This window comes from Macrobrachium rosenbergii, unplaced genomic scaffold, assembly GCF_040412425.1.
Source record: "Macrobrachium rosenbergii isolate ZJJX-2024 unplaced genomic scaffold, ASM4041242v1 171, whole genome shotgun sequence".
Classification (NCBI taxonomy): domain Eukaryota; kingdom Metazoa; phylum Arthropoda; class Malacostraca; order Decapoda; family Palaemonidae; genus Macrobrachium; species Macrobrachium rosenbergii.
The window spans coordinates 3,374,967-3,389,913 of NW_027100729.1; the positions used below are offsets into that span (position 1 = coordinate 3,374,967).

At 36.4% G+C, this 14,947-nt stretch overlaps 1 long non-coding RNA gene across 1 annotated transcript; it reads left to right on the forward strand.

Moving 5' to 3' along the window:
• Positions 1-2,816: 2,816 nt before the first annotated feature.
• Positions 2,817-3,990, forward strand: LOC136838201 (uncharacterized). The gene is made up of 2 exons (XR_010852894.1): positions 2,817-3,253; positions 3,804-3,990. It is a non-coding gene; the product is annotated as an uncharacterized lncRNA (long non-coding RNA).
• The last annotated feature ends 10,957 nt before the right edge of the window (positions 3,991-14,947 follow it).

A 14,947-nucleotide genomic window follows, 5' to 3' on the forward strand; every position in this document is an offset into this window, starting at 1 on the left:
AATTTTAGACAAAAAGTAACAGAAGATGAAAAATGTAGTGCACCAGAATGCAGAGGAATCACTGGTAGCTCATCACACCTAGTAAATTGCACTAGGCCTGACACTGCTTTTGCCACTGGAGCACTGTGCCAGAAAAATCAAGAACTTCACAAACGAGATCAGAAGGATGCAAAACATCTGCTACGATATCTCAAGAAGATTCAACATTTAGCCATTTGCTACCAGACAACTCAAGGATGCCTAACAGCATGGGTGGATGCAGACCATGCAAATGATCATGATGGAAGAAAATCCACCACTGGCTTTGTGATAATTCTAGCAGGCGGACCAATATCATGGAGAAGCAGGAAGGGGAGAATAACTACACTCTTAACTAATGAAGCAGAGTACATAGCATTTTGTGAAGCAACAAGAGAAGTAGTTTATTTCAGAACGTTGCTTCGGGAACTTGGATTCGTGAATTTTGTCGACAAGTCAACAGAAATAAATGTTGACAATCAGGCTGCCACAGCCTTAGCAAATGACACTCATTGCTTTGAGAGATCAAAGTACATTGATGCCCAAAAGCACTTAGTAACTAGAGCAAATCAACCTGAGGAAAATCAACAGCAAGTACATTCCATCAAAGAAGAATTTGGCTGATCTCCTTACCAAGATCATTGCGCAGAGAGGACCCAAGAACTAATCACTATTGTATGTCTGCTGTAAAAGTGCCATTGATTTAGACAATACTTCACTTGTCACTTCTGCCAAATAATTGTTTTATTATTGTCAGATTTGCAAGTTCATATTTGACAAATATTATGCAACGTTAAGTTGTAGTTTACTTATTCTGATTCTAATACTCACTGTTTGCATATTATGCCCATCATTATTTGCTAGTTTTGAGTGCAGCTATAAACTGTAAATGTTTGATGTCTTACCAAATACTTTTATGATAGCATTGTATTCTCTGTATCGTCTTATCTTCGTGTACTTACACATCATTTCATATACTCAAATATTTGGATGTACTCAATTGGGGTATTTTGTTTGTAATGTCAGATAAAAATCTTTTTTTTTTTCTTTTAAAATAACTTTTTCGTCTTTACTCAAGTTATAACATAACTTTTCATCAAGGAGAGGTGTTAAAACATTCGTCTAAATACACGATTCTCAATTTTGTCTCTTTTATACTTACCGCATACCAGAATATACACAAACCCGCCCGAGATGGTGAGAGCTGCAGTCAGTATTGCCACAGCTTTGATTTTTCACAAGATCCTGTGAATTTGGCTATCACCGTGTGATCTTGTGAAATAATTTGAAAACTTCACAAAATCTGAATTTCTGTCATATTGGGGTATATAAATTAAATAATTACCAATACTATTTGAATTATGATTATGGTGATTATCTAATCATCATGATAATACATCCAACATTAGCTTGAATTGGTGATTAAAGAACCATTGGGAAATAATGAGAGCAGGTTCTGACAAGATTGTCAAGTGTTTTTAATAGAGTTGTTTATCCAGATACGAAAGAGGTTTCCACTCAGTGAAAATAATATGTTAGCCTGTTGAATCTTTTGGAACCTAAAACGTCTCTTACTCCAGAGAGTTATCATAAATTCATTTCTAAGCTTGCCATTCATTTCCGTACACTTGTAAAAGAAGGGGAATTAGATAAACTTCAAGAACAATGGCGAGACCTTTTATATTTAAAAGAAAGTCTAAAACACCTAGATCAATCTGCAACATCTGTTTGGTTTGAACTTAATCAAGCAAATGGTGGACTTAAGTCAACACAAATTTTGATTTGCTTTCCAAGTTCATGTTTGGTTTCTTAGCATTCCCACATTCATCAGCTTCTGTTTTTCCTCCGAGGCATCACTGCCACGTTCACATTGATTGTCGCTTCTTGAATTGTGAACTCTCAAAGCGACAATCTTCAAAGAGTGAAGATCTTAAAAAATATACGGGTTTAGCTGTAACTGAATACAGAGGGTGAAATTAACTCTTTAGTGTTGTGTGGTTTAGGTATGAAATTCTATGTTAAATTTTGTTTGAAAATGAATTATTAAGAATTTTTACTAATTCTACTAACGAAAATCTTGTTTTGCTTAAAATTTTAAGAATGTATAACTTTCAGTTATTACTGTAGAGCTAAGAACAGAAATAAAAATGGACCTGTGAATAGTAATCAGTACTGTCTATAACTCGGATGGTCAGACGTTTCACAAAGGCGATTTTTTCTTTTTTTTGTCATTCGGAAGTCAGAAATTCAATATGAGAATACTCATATTTCTTCATTATATTAAGAGAGAGAGAGAGAGAGGATCGAGCTGCACAAGCTCTAAGAATATTCCACAAGGGGTTGCTCAGACTGGGTGGATTTGAGAGCTATCTCACTCTTCGTTGAAGAATTTCCAGTTCACATTCAATTTTCGCATAGTTCACTTCATCCATGCAAATACTATTATCCAATAACCATTGTATTCGTTTTCTCAACTCAGTCCTTAATGGGTGGGTAGCTTTAAAATCCTTTTCCGGTTATTTCTGACACTCACTGAAGGGCAAATTTCACAATATGTTTCGCAACAGTTTTACAAATGGATTCCCTTCCTGACTCCTCCTCCTCCTTCCCATCCGAGATTGGGAAACGTTTCATTACTAACAAATAGCATTTATTATCTAAGATTAAGCTTACGATTTTCTTTGAGTATATAGCCTAAAAATTTCCTACGCAGAGTTTTTGTCAACATAAACTCCCATTTAGTCATTTTAATCATTGTCTAATACTTATAAAAGTTCTAATCATTTGGGCCGTTGACTCGTATGTACATCATTGCTGACGTTGAGAAACGGCCGGAAGGTTCTGATTTGATTATTGGTGATGTAATTTCAGTTGTGATGTGTTTAATTTCAGTAAAGTGCACCGTGGGTTGCACTTGTGATTTACGATGAGTTTACACTGAAGAAACTCAGCTGGAAAATTGTTCTTGTTGTTCCAGAATTATGGAACATTTTGGAACAGCAGCATATAAACCCCTGCGAGCATCACATACAGCACTTTCTTCCTAGACACTAAGTGAAGAAGAACCACAGCAGGTGTTCAGATTAGGAAGCGGGTTGATGGCGGCATACGTACACAGCGACAAAGTCCAGCTTCCTGTTTTTGATTTATCAGAGTAATCCACTATGCTGAAAGGACATGAAGCATGTCCAGTGACCGAGTAGTCTGTGAACATTTTGTATGAAACTTGAACCAAGTAAGTTTGTCGTATTTTAGACAGTTTTTCTGTGTTTTCAAGTGACCCACACACAGTACAGAATTCTTCCCCTTGTGTGTAAAGTAACTTTAGCATGTCATTGGTAGAGAAACCTACCTTGAATGAGTCAAGTCCAGCACTGGGGATCTCGGTGCAATTTTCCTTCTTCTTTTATTGTGGATTCAGCCCATGTGCTCTCAGTATTGTATTGTTTTTGAAAGTAAAGTAAATGTGCGTAGCTTGGGAAGATTGTTTATAGTTTATTGTTTTTTTTACCAAAACCATAACAATGCCTTTTTGTTTGGATAGCTACCTATTGTGAGTTTTGGTTGAGAGTTAGTGTCTTGGATGATTACATATCCCAGCCCAAAACACTTACCTAAAAATACAGTTCATGTTGAGAAAACTCTCGACAGTGGATAGTCATCAACTTTTTTTCCTACATTTGTCAGGACCCAAAACTGCCTGTTTTCAGTTTCAATTCTGAGATTTCCTCTCCAAAAAAGCAATATTACTTTCTTAATTAACAGTGACTATATTTTACCTGTAGGAGAAGTCTGTCAGTCAGTGCATCCTGTTGGAACCAAAACAACAAGCTTCCTGGTTAAAGCGGCCAGTACCAATATATTGTAAAAGAGGTAACAACAAGCTTACTGGTTAAAGCGGCCAGTACCAATATATTGTAAAAGAGGTAAATGTAATTTTTAAAAAATAAAATTTTTAGGAAAATTTTGCTATATTTTGTGTGATTTATAATTTAGTGAAATCACTACAACCAAGACTGCCTGTGAACCATAAAACGTGGCCCAGATCAACAGCATAAAATGTTAAGATGATATCGTTTGTTAACCCTACAGTACCTATAAAGAATAAGTGTTTACCAGACAGATGTTTATGAGTGGATGGGGTTACATAAGATTTAGTGCTGAAGTGAAGACCAAATCTATATTTGGTCAAGTCGCCCGATAAGGCTTCCCAAGGCTGACTGCTTCTCTCTCTCCTCATCCCTTAGCTAAGGGTTCAGGTATCTTGATGCATTCTCTCCAGTTACTTCTAACGACAGCATCTCCCGTAACTGATCTCTTTACCTCCAAATCCTCCATCACTTTATGATGCCATATTGTTTCCAAAATTGATACTCTTCTGCCAGTTTTGTTATGTTAATACAGATTTTGTAGGTCAGTTCTGCATTTGCACTGACAGTATGAATTGTTTCCTTCTCCCCAATAATACCCAAATGCAGAGTTAACCTCATTATTATTACCTGGTGTGTGTGTGTGTGTGTGTGTGTGTGTGTGTGTGTGTGTGAGAGAGAGAGTTTAGGAAGGGCGATTGTCTTTATCATTGTAACCTTATTGTAGCTTTGATTCATCTGAGTCCCATTGAATTGTAATTCCCTCTGAGTAACTCATTTTCATTTATCTCTTATATAATTACCCATTTGATACGTTTAACCTTTATTCATTAAATTAGTTTTAAGTTTAAATTCAACAAGCGCATTGCGATACCCCTCTATTTTATTTCATTTTTCCTGTTCCAAGTTTAGTGAATGGTGAATATAATTTGATCTGGTAAACTTTGCTTTGTGTTCATACTTTCAAGTCAAACAAGTAACCTATAGAAACAAGGTGACATATTGAGTCCTCTGATGTCTGAAAATCAACCTGTGAGTACTCATAAGATTATATGAGAGAGAGAGAGAGAGAGAGAGTTGTACCTACCTCTCATCGTATCTTACTGCCACTTACGATGCGATTCAAAGAAACGAATACAAAACATAATATTGATCGATCCAGTGATTGCCACTTCAGTATGATGTCGTCTGGCAAATGAGAGATTGGAAGGAACATCTGGGAAATATTTCGGTGGTTGTATGATGACTCTCGTTAGTGCATTTTACTCAGACCTGGCCATATGCCAGCGCGGGCTCTCTCTTACTCTTGGAGCAGCCTGTAACGTTGTTGTCCTTTTCCCTCATATAGAAGATTATTTTGTTCATTTTAAATTTTACCTGAATGATCACTGCGGGCGCCTTCTGCTCAAATGTTTCTACCCACGAATTACTGGTTTTATGTGTTATTTTCTAACCCCTTTTCATCACCTACAAGTCCCAGCTCAAGACACACACACACACACACACACACACACACGTGTGTGTGTGAGCGAGAATTTCATTCTGCCAAAGAAATTTTGGAAAAGATTCAATGTCTTGACAGGCAACATTGGACAGTAGTACAGCAAGATGAATGTCTCTCAATTTTTCATGTTTTACAAACCCCTTGTCGTAGAATAATGATAAGAATGATGTCTTTAATGATGGAGTCTAGTTGTACAGTGCATGCATTCAATGTTCACGCTGTTGAAGGAAGCCGTTAGATTTCAGGGTTCCCTCGGAGGTTCATGACACGAATGTCGCCGGACAGGTATTGAATATCTTACGGAGGCCTCATATGAGTGAACGTAGTTCCAAAACCTGCAATAGCAATGCTGGTATACAATGCGTGGCTTCCTTTTTGCAAATCATTTTAGATGATCAATCACTCAAACACTTAATTGCTTGTGCTGAAATTCGTGTCTGAACAACTGCGCTTAATGACACTGAATAAACCTGGGTGTTCATCATAGTTGGTTTCCTTTTCATCTTGGTTATATAATTAATTTCCTCAAAGTTTCAGACTCTTGACGGATCAGAAATTCCTAACATTGCCTCATAGTTATTCCACCATCAGGAGATTGTTTGTTTACAAACAGCACAGCCAAACTACAAAACAAAATGACACTACTACCCAATGACAGATAAAATAGTGATACTGATGGAAGATGGAATTCAGGCAAAACCATATTTTGGTTATAAAGGTGGGAATATTATCAGTGCAGCCTTTGACAGCAGTGAAGCTGCAAAAAGTGCAATCATTTTTATGATGAACAATGTAAAGACCAAATTCAAAGAAGCTGTAAATATCATTTCCATTAAAAGCATGAAAGCTGATGTTCTGCACTGCACATTGAAGAGAGTAATTACAGGCTTAGAAAAAAATAGGTTTCACCTTGTTTTGCATGGTAACAGATAGCAATGCTGTCATTGAGAAAGCAATGTCCTGGTTTGCCAGTCCTCCACAACTGTCTGTAGTGTATCCCCACCCATTTCAGAGTAAGAGACCCTTTTTTGCACTCGCTTATTGAGCTTGCTTTTTTGTCTGTCTGTTTGCCTTGGTGAAGTCTTGTAACAATTTTTTGCCTGTTCCCTTCATCTGATGCTGTTGAAATTTTGCATGGTTAATCAGTCCCGGTGACAATATAGCCTTATATGATGAATAGGTCAGCAGTGACCTCTCCCAGTATCTCAGGATTTGTATGAAACTCTTTGGATGTATCAAAACTTCTTTGGCTCGGCAGAATAATTTAATAACTCTACGAATTTTTCAAACCTTCTTTGATTCGACAGGATGTCAATTTCGTTAGCTACAATCAGAAATCAGTTACAATTTCTGTCAAAACTAAAAATATAAAATATAAAAAAATATGAAAAAAAATTTAAACACACTTTTAGTAAATTGCACTGACAAGTAAAAAATAACTTTTTTGAGACACCAGGATTTCCTTACAATTAATCATGTCTACAAAAATAAAAGCATGGGCGCCAAACATGGAAGGAAATGCTACAAGAAAAGAAGTATATTTTTTTTCTTGTAGAACTTCCTTCCATGTTTGGGGCTCACAATTTAATTGTAAGAAAATCCTGGTGTCTCAAAAAATTATTTTTTTTTTTTACTTTTTAGTGCATTTTAATAAAAGCATGTTTAAATTTTTTTTTAGTTTATGCTTTTTATTTTGACGGAAATTGTAACCAATTTATGATTATAGCTAATAAAATTGATATCCCTTTGAGTCAAAGAAGGTTTGAAAAATTCATGGTTATTAAACTGTTCTACTGAGTCAAAGAAGTTATGAAAAATCTGAAGAGTTTCATACAAATCCTGAGATACTGGGAGAGGTCACTGTAGGGTCACTAGAGGTTGCTGCTGACCTACTGATCATATAAGATTGTATTGTTACCAGGACTGAGTAACCATGCAAAATTTTCAAGTCCATCGGACAAAGGGAACACGTCGAAAATTGAGTTACAAGTTTTGACCCAAGCAGACGGACGCAGAACTGGAGTTAAATAAAAGCATGCAAAAATGCAGCGCTTGTAGCAAAGATTTGATGACGTGTCCAGATAGTGAGGAGAATTTTTCAGAGAACCACAATGACCTTATTGGTATCAGTAGGTGTCTTTTATTATGCCCAGACGATATCACAGCAAATATGGTCATGTATAGTTATAATATCATCACAAGCACTCATATGCAATGGTCTTGCCGATGATCTTTGCGACGAAGAGCACACTGGACAGGCAAAATAGCAAAATTAATAATATGGGTTTCTGCTAACCTTTCATTGAATAAAATTATTGTTCCCAAGAAGATAACTCCATTGTAGCCAACAAAAACTTGACGAAATAGAGAAAGTCAGAAACTTTAACTACCAAATAATGGTGGTATGTGAAAGATATGAATAAAGGAATTTCATTCACTTATAGTAGAAAAAGTATCTTTTTTGTGACGTATGTAAACCTGTGCACCTCCCTCTTGTATTTATGTATGTATGTTTTTATAGTAAAATGATAAGCAAGTTTGTACTTCGGTATATACTGTATTGTAACTGCAAATACATTGTTTTGGTTCAGTGTTTTATGTTAACTGCATAACCTGTGTTTCGAGTTGGTATTATCTGGTGTGCACAAATCCGTGTAGATGAGAAATACCCAGTAAATGGAGATCTGAAAGTTTCTGGCAACTTGCAAAGGACACCTCTAATGTCAAGTTAGTGGTGTTTTTAAGGAACTTAATCTTGCGATGTTTCAAATATAATTAACATTTCTATTACTAATTCATTTTGTAAGTGAGCTTTATAATACTCTTTTTAATCTTTATGAGTAATTTACATCTAAATCTGACACCTTTATAAGTGGACACTTTATAAGTACAGGCAAGAATGGCATTTCATCTAGCCTCCAATTATTATAGACTGCCTTCGGGCAAATTCTTGAAGGTAAATGGCTTGACCATTCCTATAAGAAATCAAGTTATTGCGTAAATCGGTAATGATTATAGGGTTGGGGGCTGTATGGAGTTGTGTGACGTCATCGTTAGGCGATGCCGAGGTTGTTCATAGTCTTTTTTAACAGATTTATTTTTTATGTTTATGTGGCTTATTGTATCGAGCGCAGTGTTACTACCTGCGATACTATTGTACCAAAATGGTGCAATTTGAAGCTGGCAATACTGCAGTCCTCCTTTTTGAAGAAAAACCAAAATCGGTACACTTTGCTTTTTTGCAGTGCGATTTCTGTGGACCACAATATGGTTAGCATTAATCCCTCCCAAGTTCCAAGTTCTTCCCTGTCCGTCCTCTATGCCCTCTGTACCCAGTCCCACTTCTACCCCTCCCGAGTCTCATAACCTCATCCCCCCCCCCCCTCAATCTATGCCCTCCAACACCCAGTAAAGTTCTGGTACAAGGTTGGAAACTTGAAGTGTGCCAATAGATCCCAGGTGTTTCCTCACTTAAGAAGTGAATTTATGTTATCCCTACATGTCTTGCCTCATTCCTCAGCAGCCGTAGAGAGAGAGAGTATTCTCTCAAGTAAAGTTAATTAAAACAGGCGTCAGAAATAGGCTGAACACAGAGTCTGTGAATGGTATATTATTAACAAATCAAAATTTAGAGATGTTCAAGAAATGAGTAACTGTCGAAATGTTGTTTGATTTGGTAATTTTTTCATCATTAAGTACTGCTAATGGTGAAATGTCTATTTATTTCTCCTTGCTCACTCTTGATAAAACAAAACTCTTTTTATGTACTGTGTTCGGCAATGGTAAATTTACAACCACGCTGTTTAAATTCTGATATCTAGAATATGCAATACCTTGCAAATGTTAGGAATTGACTATGAATATCAAAATAATGATTGCAATAACTGGTGTAATCAGATTTTGTTAATGAATGATAGATTATGCACGAAAGCAATAGCTGAGAGAGGTGATAAGCAAAGCCTACAATTCGCAGCAAGATGTATCTCCAGTTCTGAACAGATCAAGGCCCATGACATCAGGGGTATTGGCCCTACAGTTGCTTTTAAAAGGAACTATGCCTTAGGACATATTCTTCATAGCGGGGTTTGGAACAGACAAACTACCTTCACATCTTTTTATTTGAAAGATTTCATGCACAAATCCCTGGACACATTCACCTTGGGTCCAGTGGTGGCGGCTCAGCAAGTGGTGTCATGGATGTGCTCTTTTAGCACCATTTTGGATTACATGAGAGGTTCTGTTCGGTGTAACACCACTTGGTTCTAGCTATCCCACGCGGCTGTCGCAAGCCTAAGATTACTTTTGTAGTGAATCCCTCAACACTACCCTCCACTGCTGGCCCCCGAGGTTGAGGAATAATCCATCTCCCAACGAAGGGAATGTACCCAAGTCAAGGTTCTTATGTCAGCCACATCCCCGTTAATCTTACTATTTTCCATTTCCTTTTCTGAGGCAATATAGCTGCAGCGAGACCTGTATTGCTTTAAGTTTGGTATGTTAATCTAAAATCCAGTGAAGTGAATTATAGCTTAATTATTTGAAATCAGTGTCATCGGAATGGAGTTCCTTTTAAGCACCTTCTGTACAATCCCTCGATTCCTTAATTAAAGCTTCCTTGTAGCACCTACGTAGCCACGTATCTTCCCAATCACAGATAGGAGTTAACTTGCTGTGGATCTGTCCATCATCTTGTGTGTGCAGTGGTGTAATCACTGTTTCTCTCCCTCTCTGCGGTACACTGTTGGTGTGGACCCTTTGAGTTTCTTCAGGGAAATACCCCGTTATTGGTTATTCTTACTGTATGACGGGATTCTGTTTACCTGGCTTAATTTACACTCCATTTTCTACTGATATGTGTCTCATGTAAATATAATCAATTGAGTGAAACCTCAGTGTTTCCCTGATAATTCCCCCCTTGAAGAAGGCCCCCAGCCAATGTTCTTTGCATATGCTTCTACCTGAACCCATCCTGGAGTCAGATATTATCATTTTCAAGGTAGGGTACACTTGCCTTCAGTGTAAAACATATCCATATATATATATATATATATATATATATATATATATATATATATATATATATATATATATATATATATATATATATATATATATATATATATATATATATATATATATATATATATATATATATATATATATATATATATATATATATATATATATATATGAACCCATCCTGAGTCAGATATCATTTTCAAGGTAGGGTACTGTTGCCTTCAATATATATATATATATATATATATATATATATATATATATATAAATGTGTGTGTGTGTATAAAATCAACTGTTTAATATGAACATTAGTAGATGTTTAGTAACAAATTCTGTACTAAAATACTTTTCTGTCTTTATAAAATGAGTAATTCATTTACCATTACATTTAAGAATATCAGATTCAATTAATGTTTTCTATTTTTAATGGCTGTGTCACCAACACTACATGTGGTAAAAGTCGATCTTGATTTCCTCATCCATGTGTCTGGGTGTGTGTGTGTATATGTGCGTGATCACATTGTAATACAGAAAATGATGAATATAATTTAATCTGATAAACACCGTAATGTGTTCATACTGTGAAAATAAGTAAGTAGCTTCTAGAATTCTTACAATCTTAGCCTTTGTCCATAATGACTGCTCAGAAATTGATATTTTCTCATTATTATTCAGACGATGAACCCTATTCTTATGGAACAAGTCCAAAAAATGGGCCACCACTGACTTGAAATTCAAGCTTACAAAGAATATGGTATTCACTAGAAAGAAGCAACTGGAGTTACAGAAGGAAGAGGTCACTTATTTCAAAAGAAAACAATAAATTAAAAAAGAAATAATTAATAGATAAACCTAAGTAAATTGCTAAAAATTATTGCATCAACAACATTAACGGTAGTCCTTTCCATAAGTACTAAACTGGGTTGAGAATGCTCTCCCTGTATTTAGAAATTGCAAAGGAGAACGATTATTGTTATTCAAGGCTTTTATCAGCTCCTGATCAAGCAACACCAATTATTATTATTAATATTATTATTATTATTATTCCTAAGATGAACCCTATTATTATAGAAGCCCACAAAAAGTGTCCACTGACCTAAAATTGAAGTTTTCAAAGAGTAATACTCATTAGGAAAACATCTTAATAGTAAACCTGACATATCCTGTATATTTTGCTTCTGAAAGGATATGCAATGATCCATTCACGATCAAGAATGGGAATCAAGCAAGGACACAGAGAAGGGTAAGAGTTTTGGACGTTTTTCATGATAGTTACCCGTAATAAGTGACTGGTTTGAAGTCCGTTTTCTTTTTCAATAAATTATATAGAAAATTGTATGTTTATTTTGCTTAGTCAATCATAATTATATATAACAAGAAATATATAGCTATCATTTCTTTTGCAATTATAATATTTTTTTGCACTCAAGGCTTCTCACTCGTCAACATTTTTCTTTTTTTTAAATACCAACTGAAAACGTTGAATTCCTTTGACTGGTAGTCAACCTATTACGATAATCGTCTACTTGGGGAAATGGTTACAATATATGAAGTATTTTTTTATTTTGGCAATAGATAAAGGGCTATTTGTGATCAATGTTAATAATGCTAGTATTACGTTTTGAATTTTTAAAGTAACATTTTTAATATTGCATATTTGTCCTTGTACCTAGTATATAAACTGCGTAGATCAGTTTGGTGTCCAATTATGTAGGTAACTTTAGCATTTATTTAGCTTATTACATTTTGTGGAGTACAGTATTCTTATGAATGCTGCTCCTACTAGATGTGATACTCGGCGATTGGATGACAAAATAACTTTCAACGACCACTACTCTTTCGCTATATTACGTAAGTTCTCATTGTTTTGTTTTGTGCACAGTGATAGCCTCCACGATGGCAAGGGCACGCAGCCGATATTACCTGATAATTGGATAGTTGAAAGATAAGAGAGCAAACGTGAAGTCATGTCATTGATAAGATAATGGACCCCAGATCATGAAGCTTCCCTGTATTATTTATATCCCCTGTTAATCTTTATTTGTATTATATAATTACTGTTCATCTTTACTTTTATCTATTCATTTATTTAAGACGTTTTCCTTACAATCCCCTGGGTTTTACGGAAATAAGAACGAGCAGTGAAGGAAATGATGGACTAATGTCAATGTGTGGCTACTGGTTAAATGAAGAGATTTAAGAACACAAAATGGGAAATTTGACAACTGGATTACAATACCCCCTGTGGAGAGAGGTAGGCAACAGGAAACGGATCATGTAAGCACAAGATGGAGAAGTGGCACTTCTCTAATGGCCCCTATGTTTCGCCTTAATTTAACCACCCAAATCAAAGCTACCCATGAATCACTATTGAACAGAAACAAACACAGGAACCAAACTTCTTTATTGAATAAGCAAGCAAGCAAATGTCCAGCTGAAGTTGAAGCAAGCAACTGCAGTTGTTAAATACAAGGAGGTGATTAGAAGTTATTCTAGACTGAAAAAGTGCTGACTTTCATTATGGTAATCACCAATAAACTTGAATTGATATAACATGAGAAGACATCCTAAATATATACCACAAAAGATCAAGAAATTCTACATGGAAGAGAAAACAATACTGGACGTATATTTCCTATCCTAGTCCCTTCACATCAGGGCACAGGGTTAAAATATTAGTCTAAGAATATGGTTCTCATTTTTGTCGCTTTTATAATCTGTTTGAGTTTGAATTTACTGCCTGACATCAGTGAAGGCTAAGAGAGTCGTTGTTCACATACCACAGTACTGTATAAACAAACCTGCCCCACACTCATCGGGTGAGACTGCATGGACTCTGCAGCTAGTTGGACAATAAAACCAATACTGCGAAGACGTGTGCTCTTATTACTCTGACTCACGAAGGAAGAAAGAATACAAAAGGAATATAGAAGAAGTCGAGTTGATGAAGAGTACACACTAACGCATAACGGCTTCAGAAGGTTATGGGCCCAGGGTACGCGTAGAGTACCAAAAGTAAGCGAACAGTGAAATAAGTGTCGTAAAATGAGGGGGAAAGAATTTATTAGAAGTCAAACGACGTCATGTATTATCCCCCATGACTACAAAGGTACCGTGACACAGCGAGATACACAAAATGGCGGGCAAAGACAGACAAAGAAAGAAAGACATGAAATTCTGGATGAATCGAGTTATTTCCAATGGGTGAAGAGAACTAGAGCTGCACTCACCCAGAAAAGGTGGTGGGAATGCAATGATCCAGGATACATTGAAGATCAAGATGACTGGACGCACGATGAGGAACCCAATTTGAGGAGATCTCAAAGGATGAAGAAACTAAAGAAGTACCATTGTTTCAAGGTCAAGACAGATTTGCAGCATTTGCCAAAAGACCCATTGACTGTCGAAGAAGCATTCAGTTGTCCCGACAGAGACAAGTGGGAAGCTGCCATGCTGCAAGAAGTGAAAAGATTAGTAAGCATGGACACCTGGAAAATAGTGCCAAGACCAACAGAACATAAAGTGATTGATTGTAAGTGGGTAATCAGAAGAAAATGCAACGAACTTGGTGAGGTAATGATACACAAAGCAAGACTAGTGGCCAGAGATTCTGCCTAACACCTGCTGTGGACTATCTCGTTATGCTCCTGCTATTGGCCTTAGCTGCTGAAAATTCAAGGTCAGTTGAACAGCTTGATGCAAATTCAGCCTACCTAAACAGTGGACTTGTAAGGGACTGCCCATGCGGTCCTATGGGGACACATGTGTGTGTGAATCATCCAGCGGACAAAACAAGACAAAGCATCCCGCTTTCTCTCTCCCTCCCGTGCGTCAGCTGGAGGGGACCGCTAGAAGGAACGCAACTTCTGCCATACAATATTCCTGTCTGTTTCTCTCTAACCAGTGTTGTCTCAATTCATTGTATTGCCATGCATGCATTCCAATCATGTACTAATGTTCCACTGAATCTTCTGTATCAAACTGTGTGTATGTTTCTGTTTGTGAAGACACCAAACGTCTCGTCATTTCGCATATATTATGCTACTGCATTGTATTCATTAATCTGTCTCAAATCTCATGCAAATGTCCATATGTGGAATTTCCTGGCCTTTCCATTGATATATGTTTTATCATTGTACGTTTATTATGTCTCTCACAATCACCATCTGTTTGCCTGTCGACAAGCACAGATGTCCGAAATATAATCTCTGTTTTGCCCTGTCTGTGTGTAGAAACTACTTTGTGGCTCGCACCAGCCAATAACAATTTCGAAGATTCTGTACATTGATTCAGTATGGAACCGCTAATAAACTAGGCAACACTCAGCTAGTATGTCACTCAATAACTTGTTTACAGACTCAAGGAAATCATATTTAGGGAACAACCAAAGGGATGTGAAGTTGCAAACAGAAAACATTTTGTTTGTGAAGTGGAGAAAAGTATCTATGGCTTGCCTCAAAGCTGTAGAAATTGGAATGGAGAACTGAACAAGAAGCTGACAAAAATGGGCATGATTAGATCTGAATAATTATAATGA